We start from the raw sequence: 20,729 nt of genomic DNA on the forward strand, positions 1-20,729 counted from the left end.
CTCCTGGAAAACATTGGTGCAAGCTGCCACAATTTGAAGTTTATGAAACTTCCAGGTGTTGCAATCAAAGAAAAACAAAACACTTTTTCTTGTCAGCATTACAACTTCAAGAATGCTAAATTGCTGCAGGGAATCTTTAATCAAAGCCCTTTGGAAACGTTCAGGAACAGAATTTTCATAGCGGCATAGCTACCCTGCCAGTCAACAGTTTGGACACACAAAATCATTCATTATTAGAATACATGATCACATAGGGATTTGACATTGCTACCGAAAGTTCCAGTACCCTGACACTGACCCCATTGCATTATTTCAAATGTGTTAAGCGTGTCCTGTGGCACCACTGTTAGTGTGTTGTGAAAGCAACCTCCAAGATATGGGTTCTAATCCCATGGAAACCAGAATGTAATCAATTTCACATGAGCAAGATTCAGAGGTTGCATTTTCCCTCTAAAATTAAATTTCACTGATATTAGATATAGGGATATGGTTTTGTTTAGGGTGTATGGTTAATCAAATATGCATTCCTGTTGACTGTATAGCATTATTTAAAAGTAAAAACAGCTTGATTTTGTCTCCACTTTTTGGACATTTTACTCTGGATGTTCAACAGCAATTCCGGCTTCAGCCATTGGGACAGTGGTTCAAATTTCGGTAAGCACAGACCGATTTCAGCTGAAGAACTTTCAACCTACTGTCACAGAATTCACAGAGAGATCAGTCTCGAATTATCATAGCAGTATATCTACCAGTATATATCTACGTCATTCAACAGTTTGGACAAACATTCAGGTACTAATTCATAATATGAATAATATCAAAGTCATCAATACTATTAAATAACAAAATGGATGTATGAAAATGTAGTAAAACATTTTTTATTCAAGCATAGAACCTCTGCCTAGATTAAGAAGTTCCTATGTACACTGGACAGTTGTAAGCTGCTTTTCCTTCACTATCCACTTCAATTCATCCATTTAAAAATGTTTAAGATAAAGTTTTAGTTTTGTAAACAAATGCATATTCAGGCTCAGTTTACATTCTGTGTATGAAATGGCCCTTGTACAGGTCTAAATCATAACCCATTGAAATTGTAGATGCAGCTCGAGTAAAAAGTAAGTTTTAAAGAGAGAGAGAGAGAGAGAGAGAGAGAGAGTGTGTGTGTGTGTGTGTGTGTGTGTGTGTGTGTTTGATCTTTTAGAATATGTATTTGTTTTATTTAAATTTTGTAACTAGATAATTTTTTATCTGTTCTGATTCAGCAATTCTACATATTTCTACTGGTAATCATTATGCCACATGAATTGTAATATATTCTTAGCACATTGTACTATGTTTGACTTCACTGACTTGATTTGATTAAACTTTATTGTCCTCAAGGAAATTTGTATTGGACATACACTGCATCTGTTGTTAGAAAACATAATCATAATTACACACATAGCAAATCCACACACTTGGATTGCCTCTGAAAAAACATTGCACAACCCCTTCATACAATGTAACTTCATCCGGAATGAATTGGTACAGAATAAGATGAATATTACAGGTCACTTACGTGCTTTCAGCTAGCTTGTTGTATAAAGCTGTTATGGACAAAGGGACAAAAAGGTTCTTAAAACCATTCAGTCTGCACTTGGGGACTCTAAAGATTCTGCCTGAGGGTAGGAGCTGGTACTCTGGGTGGAGGAGATGGGTGGGGTCTGAAATGAGCTTCTGCGCCTGCCTGCCGATTATTTTACTGAAGATATCCATGGGTGACTCCCATGATTTTCATAGCTCTCAGGGTGAAGCATGTAATTCTAGATTTCAACTGTACACCAAGGTTGCCAAACCAGGGTGTAATGCCATAGTGAATGATGCTCTCAACTACAGCATGGCAGAAGAGAAGCAAAACTTTCTGGTTAACACCAAACGCCCTCAATCTACGGAGAAAGTACAGTCTCTGTTGAACTTTAGAGCAGACATCATCCACATAAGAACTCCATGTCAGTTTATTGTCATTGTACACCCAGATGTTTGTAGGAATCAACCTGGGCTATGTTGCAGTTATGTACAACCACTGGTGAGTGGTCACCAAGGCATTTGTAGTCAATTACCATCTCATGTGTTTTCTTTACATTAAGGTTGAGGAAGTACTTGTCACACCACTGTACAAATTTCTGGATCTCGTATTTGTATGCAGTTGTATCTATTATGTCTGTCATAAGACCCAGGATAGCCTTGTCATCAGAAAACTTTATCATGTATGTTTTGGCCATGCTGCATGTGCATTCATTGGTGTACAGGGTGAACAAGACTGGTGAGCTGATGCACCCCTGCCTGGCAGGTGTGAGTTAATCTGCATTATCTGCAACATTGTGATAAACTATGCATTTGATCGTGCCCCCTGACACATACTGTATGTAAATACTCTTAATTCAAGCTTGTACCACCTGAAAGTAAATAATGCATTTCTTGTGTTTAAGAATGGCTAGATGACTAGATGTAACACAACGGAATGAAACAGAGTGCAAATAATTTAATTAAGTAGTAATCAGATCATGTAATTATTTATACTTTTTTATTAATTAATTTCTAGACCTAGTTATTTTACATGTTAAATTCCCAAATACTGAAAGTTTTGGGATTTCATTTGGATTATGTTAGTCTATAGTAATTATAATTAGCTTAATTTAAGAACATTAGAACTCTATGGGAGGTCCCAACATGATATAACAAATGTGCATGTGTTTTGAATGTTAAACCATAGTTATAATAAGTTTGGAATTGTAATTCAAATTTATATGTGGTTTAAACTAGGGTTCAGTATTCAAAGAGGCCAGTTCTTTCCTTAGTGCTTGTTAATGCATATGTGGGCTGCACAGGTTATGGGGGACCCTAACCCAGCAATAGCGTCTGCTTTGAAGTGGAAATGCTATTAAATCAACTTATGGGTCCCCCTCCTCCAACAGGAACAAACATGAGCCACACAGATCAAACCCTTTCCCCACAACATACCACACAACATTGCCTCTTAAATTTAATAAATTAAATAAAGGTGCACAAGACATCTATGCTTCCTGGAACCAGGGGACAATATTAACAATACCACGTTCTTTCTTAGTACATATTAACAATACCACATTCTTTCTTAGTAGTTTGCTGTTGTTTTCTTAGGTGATCTTTCACAGTCACAGAAATGCACAAGTTGTTGTCACTTTCCATTGTCCTTCTTAAATTGATATGTGTAATACAAACATTAATGGGCATTGTGTAGTGGATAAAACCCTTGAATATTCACAAAATATAATTAAGAGTGTTGTTTATCTTCCTCAAAATAAGTAATATATCAGTTATAAATGCTTCAATGAATAACATAATATCAACATGAAAATAGCAAGTCCTGACTCCTAATCTGCAGGTAAACATCTCAGAGTCCTCAACCATGAGATTCATCTGCACAGAAGAACAGTGCCGAAACACAACTCAAGTAAAATGTTCCTCCGCAAGTAACTTTTTTATGCTTCAACCGCTAGAGCACCAAATGTTACATAATGTAGCTTTAACGAAAAATAATAATTTGGCAAATGCAGTTTTTGATTGCAAAATATGCATTATGCAACAGTTAGTTGTGCTCCTCTGGTTGGACAAGCAACGTTCCAGAAGTATCTGCATATTTAGGCCAGAAACATACTTAAGGCAAACAAGCAAATGCAGACAGCAACACTTGGTCAATGCATTGCCAATGGATGGTCCAGCTAAACACTGATGTGCACATTATAGGGGCACTTTTATTCACAAATCTAAAGGTGCACGTTTGGGTGTCCAGAAAATGGGAGAAATTTTAATGATTAGATTAAAATAGTTTAAAAATATATCTATATATTTTTATTTTTATTTTTATATATCCTTTTCTCCCAAATTTGGAATGCCCAATTCCCATTACTTAGTAGGTCCTCATGGTGGCACGGTTACTCACCTCAATCCGGGTGGCGGAGGACAAGTCTCAGTTGCTTCAGTTTCTGAGACAGTCAATACGCACATCTTATCATGTGACACATCAATACGCACATCTAAGGGGGCAACATCATACTCTAGGGGGGCACCAGAAACTCCACCGGCCGCCCTTACTCACATGTTATATGTTATTCAAGGACCCCTGTAGCATTCGTGGAACACAGTCGATCGCCTCGCGCTCGCACTTTCTCATCGCACCTTCGCACCGTGCACCACGTTACCAGGGTAATCCCATGGCACTGAATGACTGATCATGTTCATATTTCATTATACTGTCATGGTACTCCAAACAAAATATCATGGTTTTACTATGACACATATCATAAACATGGGGTTATCAAAGACATCAAATAATTAAACAAGTGTATTACCTTGGTACTTTTTTATCCTTCCGCCCCTGTTCCTGTTAAGGTCTGTGCACATCACTGTAGCTAAACATAGGGTCTACTTAACATGCATTTTTGCTTTACTGAGGCACTTACAAACCTCAGTACTCAAGGGGGTGATAGCGTTACCTTCAAAAGTCTGTACCATAAAGTAAGTTGCTATAATTATTATATTGCTGATAAACAGCAATATTATCTTCAAACTGTTGCTCTGCCATGACAGTAGTTGACCTTAAAGAGAAAACTCACCTTAGAAGTGGACGGTTCACACTAATGTTCACTATAGTGCCCCTTGGAGCAATGCTGAGAATGCAACACATACTGTATTAGTGTTGTGTAATGAATTGCAGTGTGACACATTTCAGAACGCAACAACTTTATAATACCATCCAGTTACAATTACAATAAATATATATCATTTCAACAAGTTCCCTCTATTTTAATCACATTTTGTGAGATAAAAAAATCTGCATGCAAATGAATTAGAAATTATTATATTAGTAAATGAATTAATTAAACTTATGTTTAAGATGGAGTATAGTATGTAATATGATTTAGATGAAGTATAGTATGTAACAGCACCCAAGCACATGCCGGATTGTTTATATGTGCGTGTGTGTGTGTGTGTGTGTGTGTGTGTGTGTGTGTGTGTGTGTGTGTGTGTGTGTTAATGTGATCTGAAATGAATCTACTGTTCATCCACTTTAAATTCGAGTTCATCTTGTATGACCTGTATATGGCACATTTATAACATCCCCCTTCTTGATGGAAGCTTCAATTGATGCATTACTTCTGTGAAGAGGGGAACTGGTTTGAGGGAGTTATTGGAAGATTCCTACGGCCATGCAGTTATTTTGGTTCAATAGCATAAGACATGAATGAAAAGAACCCATCTTGAATCGGGCAGAAACCAGATGCCCATGCAGACATTAAAAGGATCTTTGGAGACTCAGCTTCAGAAATAATTTAAGGAAATTCCGCAAGTGCGGAGCAAAAGCCCAAAGCTATTTATGCAATTTCCATCAGAATTTACAGTTCTGTTTAGATCTTCAGAACTTCATCTGTGCTTTGTGACTTTCGCTATATTTTGTTGGTGCATTTTGTCAACTAAAGAAGATCAAGTTTATGATAGATTGGCCCACAGTATATTGGACATTCAGACATTTTGAGCAAAGATTTTAATATGAATGTTTAATTTTATCAATTTTGGGGTTGCTTGAAGTTATGGTCAGGGTTAGGATATGTAATGTTATAAAACAAAGTTATTTGTGCTTGTGTTTGACATAATTGTCGGCAAAGACTGATGGTTCAATACTGATCTGTTCATCATGCACTTGGAATATGGCACAAGAGTCAAATGGACAACTTTTAAGGTGTTTGTCCTGTTTGGAGCTTGCCAGTATAAATCACTATCCACTTTATGGATATTGGGTTGGAATTATATAAGGGTGAGTAACATTTGACATAACTTTTTCTTTTGGGTGAACTATTGCATTAACAACAAAGCCATCTTTGTGTCCTCCCATATTAGAGGTTAGACTTGCATTTCACATGACCTGGAGCTGGATCAATCTTACCTTACCTTTCCCACCTCCATGTTACGCAGAAGCTCTCCCCCTCTGCAGCTACCCCCAGTAAGTGGGTCCTTTGGGGAGGAAATGGCTCCCAGATGTGTGGAGGTGACCCAGAGCTCTGGAGAGAGAAGTGAGCGAAGGTCAGTCTTGAGGGAAGACAAGAAGAAGAAGAAGGACAACAGAGAATCAACCCACCTTCATCTGAGAAGTGAGAATGGATTGCTTTCACCCTTGGGGCTGAGAAAACCTTTGTAAAAACTATTTGTAACCTTATTTGAAAAATGAAAAGGGCCAGTTCATCTGGTCAAACTCTGTGTTTTCATGCATTTCTGATGACAATGGTCCACATTAGTCATCGTTTACAAAATTCCTTCAACTAGAACTTTCAGTGTATTTAAACAGGACATCACATGATGTCAAATCTCCCTAAAGCAATGCTTAACATATTTAGATGTTTTGAGGATTGATTAAATATACAAACACACAAGAGTCCATTCCTGGTCTGATAGAACCTCGTGTGGCATGGGGTGTGTGGTCATGTGTCTGTCTGTGGGAGAGGGAGAGCAGTAAGGTTCGTCACCTGGGTTGTAATTACTCTGACACCTGTCTCTCATTATAGTGATGGCTGAGGGAGACCTGATAAGGCACACCAGAACGTCAGTGAGAGAGGTGTTAGAGTAATTGCAAACAAGGTGATTTGTTTGCCTTACCACTCTCCCTCTCCCACAGACAGACTGACACATTACCATGCCCCCATGCCACACCATGTTACTGTTATGAATTTAACATGGCTCGTTGTACGTATCATGGCAGTTCATTGGTAAAATGAACACTAAATTCAGTACAACAACAATGACTTTTATCTCCTTTCACACAAATCACAAGAAAAATGGCATATTATCAGTTCAAACACGTATTTTTCGCCCAGTTCCTCTCACAATGTTATCTTACGACATCTAAACACTTTGGAAACACTTTCTATGAAGCCCATATATATAATGCATTATAAAGGCATTATAATGCATTAGTAATGTCTCATAATCCACTTTATAATATGTTATAACTTCTAATAAATAATTGTAACCACAATTATAATAAATTATAATATTTACCTATCAAAATCAAATCAAATAAAATCACTTTATTGTCACCATATACACAAGAGCAACAGTGGGTGAAAGTCTTGGATGCAGTTCCGAGCAACATAGCAGTCATGACAGTGATGAGACATATGCCAATTTACAGATTGTAATCAAATTACAGTACAGTATACAATACACACAATATATAATACAAAGTATAAAAATAGTATATATCAAATATACAGTATATTGTATTGTGCTGTATTGACATTCAGGCTGTCGGTTGATTTGCCAGTATTGTTAATTGGTGGCATAGTGGTCTAAGCACAGAACTGTTAATCAGAAGGTCGCTGGTTCAATCCCCACAGTCACCACCATTGTGTCCTTGAGCAAGGCACTTAACTCCAGGTTGCTCCGGGGGGATTGTCCCTGTAATAAGTGCACTGTAAGTTGCTTTGGATAAAAGCGTCTGCCAAATGCATAAATGTAAATGTCAGTCCAGTGTGAGATAATAAGATGAATAAAGTGCAGTGCTGATGTATATTGATCATGAGAGCTCAAGAGATCAAAAGTCTGATTTCTTGGGGGAAGAAGCTATCGTGGAGTCGGCTGATGCGGGTCCTGATGCTGCGAGATGGTAGCAGTGAGAGCAGCCGATGGCTCAGGTGGCTGGAGTCCCTGATGATCCTCCAAGCTTTTTACACACACCGTCTGGTATATATGTCCTGGAGTGAGGGAAGCTCACCTCCGATGATGTGTCTGCCAGTTCGCACCACCCTTTGCAAGGCTTTGCAGTTGAGGGCGGTGCTATTTCCATACCAGGCAGTGATGCAGCCAGTCAGGATGCTCTCTACAGTGCTGGTGTAGAACTGTGTTAGGATTTGGTGGTTCATTCCAAACTTCCTCAGCCATCTCAGGAAGAAGAGACGCTGGTGAGCCATCTTCACAACGGCCTCAGTGTGGACGGACCATGTCAGTTCTTCTGTGATGTGGACACTGAGGAACTTGAAACTGCTGATTCTCTCCACCGGTGCTCCATTGATAGTGATGGGGCTGTATTCTCTGACTTTCCTCCTGAAGTCCACCACAAGTTCCTTGGTCTTACTGACATTGAGGGAGAAGTTGTGCTCCTGACACCAGTGTGTCAGAGTGTGCACCTCTCTCTGATTCATCATTGTCAGTGATCAGACCTACCACCATCATATCGCCAGAAAACTTAATGATGGAACGTGAGCTATGTGTTGCCATACAGTCACGTGTGTACAGGGAATACAAGAGTGAGCTGAGAACACGGCTCTGCAGGGCTCCAGTGTTGAGGTTCAGTGATGAGGAGATGTTGCTGCTTATTCTAACCACCTGGCATCTGCTTGACAGGAAGTCCAGGATCCAGCTGCACAGCGAGCTGTTGAAGCCCAGAGCCTGGAGTTTCACATCAAGCTTGGAGGGCAATATGGTGTTGAATGCTGAGCTGTAGTCTACAAACAGCATTCTAACGTATGTGTTCCTTTTTTCCTGGTGGGAGAGAGCAGTGTGTAGTGTAGATGCAATGGCATCATCAGTGGAGCAGTTGTTGTGTAAGCAAACTGCAGTGGGTCCAGTGAGGCAGGTAGCACAGAGCAGATGTAATCTCTGATTAGTCTCTCAAAGCATTTGCTGATGATGGGGGTCAGAGCAACAGGATGCCAGTCATTTAACAAATTATTTTGGATTGCTTTGTACAGGCACAATAGTGGATGTTTTAAATCATGTGGGGACCACAGATAAGGAGAGGGAAAGGGTGAAAATGTCCGTAAAAACACCAGCCAGATGGTTCACGCACGCTCCGATGACGCGGCCCAGAATACTGTCTGGACCCGCGGCTTTACGGATATTCAACCATCGGAAAGATTGGGTTACATCCACTACAGAGACAGAGAGTGAACTAACTTCTGTAGCTTAGGCTGTGAGAGCTCTCTCCACGAGGGTGGTGTTAGTTCCCTCAAAACGAGCATAAAAATAATTTAGGTCATCCAGGAGAGAGGCAGCGGTGTTCCCGGCAGAGTTTTTATTCCTGTGATGATATTAATTCCCTGCCACATGCTTCTAGAATCGGTGGTGTTGAACTGTCCTTCAATCTTGTCCCTGTACTGGTGTTTGGCTGCTCTGATAGTTTTGCGGAGGGCATAACTGGCTTGTTTCTGAATTAAAAGCAGAGGTCTGTGCATTATGTGCCGCACGAACATCACTATTAATCCATGCTTTCTGGTTCAGGTAGATCCATATATTTTGGTCGGTACAACATTCTCTTTGCACTTCCTGATGAAACACATTATGGTATCAGCGTAAACCTCGATGTCGTCATCAGAGGCGGACCAGAACATCTCCCAGTCTGCGTGATCTACAGTCTTGTAGCTCAGAATCTGATAGGTCTGACCAGCACTGGATCGTTCTGAGGGCGGGTGCTTCCTGTTTCAGTTTCTGCCTGTAAGCGGGCAGAAGCAGAATGGAAAAGTGGTCCGATTTGCCAAATGGAAGGTGGGGGAGGGATTTGTAGCCATCCCGGAAGGGAGAGTAGCAATGGTCTGAAACCCAGTCCCCTCATGTGTTGAAACTGATGTGTTGGTAGTATTTTGGTGCGATTGATTTGAAATTGGCTTTGTTGAAGTCCCTGGCTTCAGGGTGTGTGGTTTCCTGCTCACTAATACTCCCATCCATTTCCTTGAGTGCCTGGTCTGTGCCGGCTCGTGGTGGGATGTACACAGCTGTGATAATGACCGCTGTGAATTCCCTCAGTTGCCAGAATGGCTGAAACCGAAGCATGAGATATTCCAGATCAGGAGAGCAGAAATACTTGATAGAATGTATGTTCCTCTGATCACACCAAGATTTGTTGTTCATAAAACATACACCACCACCCCTTTTGTCTCAGCTTTTACTGAGAGGTTTTAGCTCTGTTCACTCGTGCATGGAGAACCCCACAGGTGGAGTCTGGAATCTCCATAGTCTGGAAACTATATTCATAGTTATACTTCAGAGTATAATGCTTTAGAATACAAGCAACATCCAATTTTATCTGCAGAAGTTATAATGTATATTATACAGTATATTTGTAATATATAAAATAAGTGTGCTTTAAGTAATGTGACAAAAGCAATGTTTTCTTATAAACATCTAATATATAAGTTGTTCTAAGAAATTACAAGTCATGCTTAAAGTTATATACATTACACATTCAGAAAATACAAAATAACACACCATCCATCCATCCAGATCCAACCAGCTTATTGTGTACAGGGTCGCGGGGGCTGGAGCCTATCCCAGCTAACATTGGGCGAAGCGGGGACACCCTGGACAGGTCAGCCAGTCCATCGCAGGGCCACACATACACTCACACTCACCTCCACATCCACGGCAATTTTTTGGAGACACCAATTAACCTAGCCTGCATGTCTTTTGGATGGTGGGAGGAAGCCGGAGTACCCAGAGAGAACCCACGCAGACACGGGGAGAACATGCAAACTCCACACAGAAAGGCCGGGGCAACCAGGGTTTGAACCCACGACCTTCTTGCTGTGAGGCAACAGTGCTAACCGCTGCACCACCGTTTAGGTTGATCACACATTTAGCCAATCTTCTTGGGTGAAAAACCCACCCAAATCAAATTCTATATGATTCTATACTGGACTCTATTCTATAAACTGTTTGTGCATCTTATTCGGAGACTTGTTGTATAAATAACTTCCATTGTTTAAGTTTGACTTGTAATGTATTTTATTTTACACGTTTATGCTATGGCTGTTTATAAGAAGATATTGCTTTTATAAGTTTAATTAAAGCAGACAAAGACCACTTATAATATGATCATGTCATAAAGCCGGTTTACACTATACAGCACTTATATGATTAACTTTATTATCTTCTCCTGTGTTCAAATTGGATGTTGCTTGCGTTATAATGCATTATACTTTAAAAAAATAACAATGAAGGGGATAGTATGGGGAAAGTCTTATAATGGATTATAACTGTATTTATAATTATTTATAAAAGTTATAACTTACTATTAGATGTATTATGAGACATTATGAATGCAGTATAATGCATTTATAATGCCTTTACAATGCATTATAAATATGGGGTTCATAGAAAGTGTTATCAACACTTTTATTCCAGTATATGATAAGCAGGGATGTAAAGTAACAAATTAAAAACACTCAGGTTACTGTAATTAAGAAGTTTTAATTCCCCAGGAATTATACTTTAAGTAGTTTTCAAAAAATTGTATACTTTTACTTTTACTTGAGTAAATTTTAAGTGATGTAACTTTACATTTACTGCACTATTTTCCCACCGTCTGGTGGATGCATCAAACACAGTTCAACACCTGAACATCCTGGCCGCACCTAAAAGGGCTTTTCGCAGTGAAAAAGGCCAATTGCTTGACTGTGTCATGTGAGTTTATCTTGCTCAAGCCATATATCAGCATTATTCCTGCCTCTAATTTGAAGAAACATATCAAGGTAAATTTCCAATTTCTGCTTACTAGATTCTGTGTTAATAACATAGCCTGTAATTTATCTATCACTGAGATTATTGGGTTGCTGTGAGAGATTAAGGGAATGTTATCAATAGGGCTGGGCGATAAAACAATCTTGATGTTTATCTGAAAAATGTGAGATGTCCTCGATATCGCTGATAAAAGTTTGAGTAATTTCCTATACTTAGCCAAGATGTTTTACATCTAGAACAGGGGTGTTCATTACACTGTTCGCGATAGCAAGACAACCACTGGTTGGTTAATCTAGATAAAATATAAAAGATTGACTTATTTCCTGATGTCTGTAGCTACACGCGATTTGATTGACAGGCAGCTAATGTTTGAACTAATGCGGGTATGCACCTAAACGATCAAATACACTTTATAATTCTGCCAATGCCTGTCTTAAGACATCAATGTAAATGCAGTTGGTTTGGTCTAAATTTAACGTAAGTCAATTCAAGTCAAGTCAAGTGGTTTTTATTGTTGTTTCAACCATATACAGTTAGTACAGTACACAGAGAAACAAGACAACGTTCCTCCAGGACTGATGCTACATAAAACAACATAGGACAAACTTAGAACCACATGAGACCACACAGACTGAATAACATACCTATATAAAGTGCACGTGCAAACATGTGCAAAAAGTACGGGACAGTACAATAAATTACTAACAATGAACAGGACAAAAGGCACAGTGAGAGTCAGCGCAGCACCGACCAGTAAACAGTAGTGCAAAAGAGAAATGTGGAACACTGTATCTCAAAAGGAGGACAATGTAGCCCTGCATGTGCTACTTAAATGAAAATCTCATAATTTACTCACCCACATGCCATCCCAGATGTGTATGACTTTCTTGATTTGGCAGAACTCAAATGAAGATTTTTATAATAATATTTAATCTCTGTTGGTCCTCACAATCCAAGTGAATGGTGACCACGATGACACGACCGTGGTGGGTCTCATCAGCATACAGAGAGGAGGTGCAGCGGCTAGCAGACTGGTGTAGACAACATGTCTCTGAATGTGGACAAAACAAAAGAGATGGTTGTTGACTTTAGGAGAGCACAAGGTGAACACTCTCTGCTGAACATCGACGGCTCCTCTGTGGAGATCGCCAAGAGCTCCAAATTCCTTGGTGTTCACCTGGCGGAGAACCTCACCTGGTCCCTCAACACCAGCTCTATCACCAAGAAAGCCCAGCAGTGTCTCTACTTTCTTCGAAGGCTGAGAAAAGCACATCTCCCAACCCCCCATCTTCACTACATTCTATAGAGGGACTATTGAGAGCATCCTGAGCAGCTGCATCACTGCCTGGTTTGGGACTTGCACCGTTTCGGACTGCAAAGCCCTGCAGAGGATAGTGAGGACAGCTGAGAAGATCATTGGGGTCTCTCTTCCCTCCATGAAAGACATTTGAAACAGAAAAACACTGCATCTGCAAAGCAACCAGCATTGTGGATAACCCCACACAAACCCTTCACCCTCCTGTGTAACAGCTTCTTCCCCCAAGCCATCAGACTCCTCAATACTCAGAGACTGGACTTAAACACACAACACACACACACACACACACACACACACACACACACACACACACACACACACACACACACACACACACACACACACACGTGTCCTGAGTTGCACTTTAATTATTGTCACTTTATACCTGGCTGCTACCTCAATAACTGCTATGTGCATAGAACATTATCTCATAGTATGTTATGTTTACATCTGGCATTTTTTAGAAACTGTCATATTTTTGCACTACTGTGTACTGGTCAGCGCTGCACTGTCTCTCACTGTGCCTATTGTCCTGTTCATTTTTAGTAATTTATTGTACTGTCCCATACTTTTTGCACATGTTTGCACGTGCACTTTATATAGGTATGTTATTTAGTCTGTGTAGTCTCATGTGGTTCTGTGTTTGTCCTATGTTGTTTTTATGTAGCACCATGGTCCTGGAGGAACGTTGTCTCGTTTCACTGTGTACTGTGCTAACTGTATATGGTTGAATGACAATAAAAACCACTTGACTTGACTTGACCACAAATCTGAAGGTTCAAAAATGACATAAATGCAGCACAAAAGTAATCCATATGTCTCCTGTGGTTTAATCCATGACTTCAGAAGTTAAATGATAGGTGTGGGTGAGAAACCGAACAATATTTAAGTAAATTTTTGCTAGAAATTATTCTCCCTGCCCAGTAAGTGGTGATATGTATGGAGAATGTGAATCACCAAAAATAAAAGAAATAGAAAGTGAAAGATAAAGTGGATACTGACTGAGCAGGGAGGAGAATTTATAGTAAAAATTTACTTAAATATTGGTCTGTTTCACCCAACCTTTCAATACTCTTCTGAAGATATTGATAAAACCACTGGAGTCACATGGATTAGCTTACTTTTATGCTGACTTGTGTGATTTTTGGAGCTTCAAAATTTGGCTCCCATTCACTTGCATTGTATTGACTAAAAGAGCTGAGATATTCTTCTAAAAATCCTAATTTGTGTTCTACTTGAGTATTATTTTTCAGTACTCTTTCCACCCCTGCTTGTAAGGCGATACATTTTAACGTTTGCATTACATAATCAACCACATCTACAAGCTTGTTTAAGACTGATTAAATTGTGCAGTAGCTCAACTGATAAAGCTTTGTACTTGAGATGTAAAGGACTGGGGTACGAGTCCTGAACAGCATGTGAGTCGACACATGAAGCTTGTAGAAGCACCACAAAATGACGTGGTTGCTACAACAGTTCCATTGGTTAGGTTTAAGTTTAAGGTTTTTTTGTTGCTGTTTTCCCCTCCTGTCTCCTCCCAGGTCGAGGAAGGCGGGGTTGACCTGGCGGGGCGCAAAGCACACCCCTCCCCAGGGAAAGGGGGGTGGTGTATGTCATGCCGGTGGCACCCTGGCCTGAGGTAACGCCGGGAGGAGTGTGGAGCGGAGGGGGGCAGGGCTGGGCTGGAATGTCGCACGCCCGGTCCCCAATCGGCCTGATGAGGCGCGCGAGGGATAAAGGTGACGACGGTTCGAGAGAGAGAGAATTACGGGCATGTCCGTCATGTGTGTGATTTTGTTTGTGTGTTTTGGTTTAAGTTTGCATGAAATTATTATTTATATTGACAAGCTGGTTCTTGCCTCCTCCTTTCCCATCTTAAACCCCTTACACACACACTCCTAAATGTCACATGCTGTTCCCCCCATAATAAATGCTGGGGCCATTGTTGCAAACCTACAGTACTTGCTCTAAAATTCCCTCCATGTTTGCACATTCTTCCCCACTTTACGCTAGGGATGATGGTTTATCTGGCATCCTCTGCTGTAAATACATTCAGAGTGACCTCTTTTTATAATTGCCTGATCGAATTCGGCCTCTGTCCCCATGGCCAAGTGTTTCAGAACAGGCATAACAGAATTTGATGTACAATTACGCTTCACCAATTTTCATACATTTTTTTCTGTAAATGTTCCTGCTGTAAGCACACTTCAGGACGACAGTCATTATGCCTAAATACAATTAAGGCAAACATAGTTAAACCCCATTCAATCAGCCACAATGATGGAGGCATGAGGGCTTCCATCCACAGTGTCGCTGGTTGCAAGGCGGCCGCCAAAGGTATGCCAAGAGCACCATCACTCAGCATTTGGCACCCTTGGTCCAAGTTATAGAAATTGTGGGTTTGTCCCCTCAATGCCTCCCTTTTGAATGATGGTTTATCCCCACATTGGTTGATACCATCTTAAATGCTAGAGCTCCATCAACAAGTAGGTTATATACATATAAATGGCATTTTTTGCCATTTTTTTGGTTAGTTCAGTGTTGGATTTTTGAAAGAGCATTTTGGGGCTCGGATTATCCCAGCAATGCTCAAAGTGTACATGGCTGCTATAGCGGCTGAACATGCGCTGGTGAATGGAATTTCTTTCGGAAGGCTTTCTCTTGTCCCTCGCTTGTGCGTGGAGCATGGAGAGCGTGGCGTTAGACCTTTTCGTACTGTTCGTGTCCATTTATGGGATTTATTTGTGGTATTAGTCTCTCGGCAGCTCTGTTCGAGCCTTTAATATCAGTATCTGATACATTTCTGACTTAATATGGTCCTGTTATTAGCATTGGCATCATTTGAGAAGGTTGGTACCCTGTCGATCAATCCTTTGTGTATGGAATTTGCACCAGGGTTATCTAAGGTCATACTGAGACCTTGTTTGGGCTATTTGCATAAAGTCATCTCTACTTCCTTTAGCTTGCAGATTGTTAATTTTCTCCTTTTTCTGCTTTTCTCCTCCGCCGTTTGAGTCAGAAGACCATATAAGGCTACATATGTTATGTGCAGTGCATTATGCCCAGTGCAGGCTATGTTTATGTTTACCGTACCAGCCAATGGCGTAAGTCAGAGAAGTTGTTTGTGTGCGTTGTTGGCCGCTACAGGGGTGTTTTGGTGTCCATGCAGATACTACCTCATTGGATTGAGGATGCAATCTCGAGTGTTTAAGAGGTGCGTGTTTTGCCTTTGCCTCTGGGTATTCATTCCCATTCTACGAGGAGCATGACATCTTCATGGGCATTGGCTAGAGATGCATCCTTGGAAGACATTTGCATGGTGGCAGGATGGTCCTCTCCACATACTTTTGTTAGATTTTATAATTTGAACGAGAGTTTGTCACCTGTTTTACAAGTTCTCTGATGGATCAGGTTACACTGCTGTTAGCTTGCCACATGGCTTAGAGAGTTGGCAGCTACTGTTCGCATGGCGTGATGTTATCTCGTCCCAGTTGCATCTTTACACAACATTTCCTTGAAAGGGAACGTCTTGTTTACGAACGTAACCTTGATTCCATAAGAGGGAACGATAAATTGCGTAACTGGCCATATTAGGCATAGTTGCTGCATAGTCTCATACTTGTTGCAGAAAATCTGGTGAAATTGTGTCAAAGCAACCATATTTATGTGTTCTGTGACACGGCTCCCTAAGGCCATCGCTTAAGCGCCATCAGCCAGTGAATTCATGTGATTATATACAGGCTTCATATCACGTGACTCACTGACGTAATCCCAATTGCGTCATTATACAACGTATCATTCCCCCTAAGAGAACCAAGGATACATTCATAACCGAGATGTTTTAGTTAGGGAGGCTGGTTTTAAAAACCTTATCTGTTTGAGAGATCATTTAACTCACTTTTAGCACCACACTGTGGACATTTCACCTAGATATTGCCACGATACGTATCCAACTTTTTCCAGGGGATCTTACAGGGGAAACAAAAGTGGGTGTGACTTCCACTGGGAAGTTGTTCTATAGCATTGGCTAGCTCTGGCTGCAGTCATTTTAGGACCTGTTTACAGGTACTAAGATGTACTTCGGATGATCCCATTGCAAATGGTCAGCGCTAAATATAGTTGTAAACGGGTGCAAAACGAATTGTGATTGGATCACAAAAAACATTCAGAAGTAGTCTGAGTTTAATTTTTAAACACCATCCTGATACATCACAGACGACATTGTAGCACCAACTCTCACCTGTCAATCACCCACCGAACAAAAGTTTAAACTTAATTTTGTATTTAAAAGGAAACAACCAAACTTGAAAAAGCGATTATATACCCTAGCATGACAATTTCACAGCTCTTCCTCTTTGTGTCTGTCTGATTTCAACATGCATGGTGAGATGACAAGCACACACATCTGAAGCTGAACTAACAGAGGTGCTATGATAAAACAACTGATAATTTTGCTCTAAATGTTGCATTTCTAATTTTATTATATTTCAACTGCATCTAAGAGTAACAGCACAACAGATTTGTTGGTGCATTATTTGTCTTCATGACTTTTTTGCAGTTTATTATCATTCAACAACACACTGACACAGAGATTGATGTTTGTCATCATGAAATCAGAGACTCTCCCCTTGAAATCCCAACACTGCATCGAAAGAATGAATGGACGTACACTGCAACAACAGTGTTTACTTGATAATGGAAGTAATGGCCAAATTTCGTTCTAAGCATCACGGGACGTAGTAAAAAGGTGGATAAGGAGCCACGTAATGTAATTTTGCAAGTGTCGCCACAGTCACCCAATTTTCATGTGATCAGGCTGGTTATGTGCCTCTAAATTATACACTTTATCTTAAATTTCAAATTTGCAGCCATTTCTTATACAGTATGTATTTTTTAATGTGCAGGAACTATTCTTGATCCCGCTGTGTTCTAATCCTAGCACTAATTTGTAGAAAGTTAACAAGGACTTGTTGTTATGGCTGCATTTTCATTGTACAAGCAGCAAACACTAGCAAACACAGATTGCAATGGCCTCTCTTCTGTGACACAACTTTTTCCACATGTTATCAACAGTGAGGTCATCGCCACAATATCAAACAAGTCCTGCAGATGTACACCTTCAGATATGGAAAGATTCTTTCAGTTCAGCTGTTCATTTACTGACCACATTCAGTTGTTTCTTCTGTCACATTAAAGCGTGTTTGATGGTCATTTCTAAGCCTACGATTTTTTAGTGCATGTTGATAGACGTGTTGTTTTGCGAGGTACAAACATTTAGTCTTTGTTCATTGACATCCCTGAAAGCTCTGAAAGGAGGTGGCAGGGGGGGAATTTGCAAAAAGTGAAGGAAAGAGAAGAGCGCTGGTGGAGGAGTTCGAGGGGGCTCAAGTGTTAGTGAAACATTATGTCATGGCCTTGACGAGGAAATGAAATGCACAGCATCAATCAGGCGGTGAGCCAAGATCAAAGCCAGCCCCACACTCTCCCATATGGATCTGTTTGACCAGTGCTTTGCTTTTTTTCATAATTTTTTCTCCTTTTCTGAGAGCGGGCCTTTAGTTTTTTCCCTGTCAGAAATTCCTCCACCTTACTGAGGCAACAACGTGGTAGCAAGCAAGGTGAGAGGTCTCGGAAAACCATACCTGCCTTGAAATTTCTTTTTCACAATCATATATTCAACTTTCTCTACTTTTACAACACCAAGTTTCAAGTTTCTGGTTCTTGTTTTCTGCTTGATTTGTTCAGGTATAGATATGTTTATTGAACTGTTGATGCATTATGCGTGTGCATTCATAATTGAACGTTAGCCTGCATTTATACGCGTGACAGATTGCACTAAGGAATGCATTAAGGTAAATGCAAATGGTTTGGGTAACACTTTGTATCAATGTTCTTAATGTTCTTTGTAAAGGGTTTATACAGGGGGTTGTTAATAAGTCATTTACAAATGCATTATAAATCATTTATATGCATTTATAACTATATGAATAACTGCAATACTTGCCAAATAGTGAGCATTTTAAATTACTTGTTATAAATGCCTAATAAATACACTTAAAAAACATAAATTTCATGATTATTTATGTCACAATGCATCAAAAATCAATTATTATAGTGGAATTAAAAGGAGAAATTGTGTCCTCTTTGTGTTTAAATTCTTTACTATAATGTTTTGACTAACTTGTGCCTTGAATTATCAGGTTGATGTCAAAAGAATGGTGCAACTCTGAGTGATTTCCCAACTTACCAAGTCCTAGTTACCTAAACTCTGCAAAAACACATGCCGATCATATCGCCCACGACTATCATATCGCCTTTGAAGATATGGATCTCCATCTTGAGTACTTTTATGTTGCCCTTATGTGGATTTTGGAGCGTTAGAATTTTGGTCACCATTCACTTGCATTTTATGAACCTACAGAGTCTAAATATTCTAAAAAAAATTTTTATTTGTGTTCAGCAGAAGAAAGAAAGTCATACACATCTGAAATGGCATGAGGGTGAGTAAATGATGAAAATTTTCAATTTTCAGATTTCTTTAAATCGGATTATTTACCTTGAAATACAATCTTAAATATTTCTTCGTCGTTTTATTTTAAGCATAACTTTTCTTGTTTTAAATTATTCTTAATGCTAAAACTTATTCCCAAATTTCCAATATGTTCATAGACTTTGGAATCCTACTGTATATTATTTTAATATCTTTGTGACTAAAACAGATTCCTAACGTCAAGATTATGCTTCTATATTTTCTCTGTATATACCTTTCCAAACATATTAGCCCATATTTGCGCACATGATAACAATCATTCACTTTACATGGATGCAATAGGCTTGTGTACCCCAATACCACTTTCACCAGGAGATCCTATGTGACTATAGTTGACCCAAGTCTCATCCCCTCCCATCCAAATCGCTTCCAGTGAACTGTTGTTTATGTGACATTGTACAGTTTCTCCAAAGTTCCAGTACCTCTGGGCTGTTTATTTCCTGTCAGAAAGCTTCAGTGACGTTGTGTTGTATAAATATCTTGATCAGATACAGTTGCGTGGTGTGGAAGGAACATGTGATCAGATTTGCAGATTTTGCCAGGTTTTGACAGGGACCACCATGGTGCTAAACTAAACAAGCAAAAATGCCAATAAAGTGGCTCCGCTGTGTAACTCTATGTGACAAAATAGAGCACAGTGGAACAGGTTACAGTATGTGACCTGTGGAGAGTTTTGCAGATTTTACTCTCTATCAAATTAACGGAATTAATGAAAATACATTTTATGTTTATTTACATTGTCTGATTCAAAATGTTCCACTCATGTCTGGTACATTAGTTATTTTGCACAAAAGCAGAGGTATAAACAATCAGCCAGATAGAAACTCAGCAGATGTTGGGTGTATAAATGTATAACAAAAGTGTACAAGAGTCATTCTGTGCATAAGTTTCCAGCTTTTCACATAAAACCTTTGAACATACACCCATACCACCAAAGGCGATCAAAAATACTAATACTATCCAGCAGTTCTCATTCAGAAATAAATACATAGTCAGCTAAATTCAAATGAACCTTATAACCTGATATTTAAATTTCATCACTGCTAAATATGTAACTGCACCTACACTCAAATGCAAATTTCATGGCAGCGGAATTTGTTTACTTGTTTACTTAAATTCAATGTTATATATTTACAACATGCATGTCTAAAATATAGTTTTGTTTACCCTTGGAATCTCTTGCTATGCTAAAATGTCAAAAGCGAATCATTGCAAAACAGCAAGTCTGCCTGAGACTTCAAACTCTCAGCTCCTTCCTATTGTCTGCATTGGGGGAAAAAGAGGTGGTGTTGGGTGTTAGTGTGGTGTAGGGGGTGTGTGGACCAAAGCTTGTTT

Source organism: Xyrauchen texanus, chromosome 35 (genome assembly GCF_025860055.1).
Source record: "Xyrauchen texanus isolate HMW12.3.18 chromosome 35, RBS_HiC_50CHRs, whole genome shotgun sequence".
Classification (NCBI taxonomy): Eukaryota; Metazoa; Chordata; class Actinopteri; order Cypriniformes; family Catostomidae; genus Xyrauchen; species Xyrauchen texanus.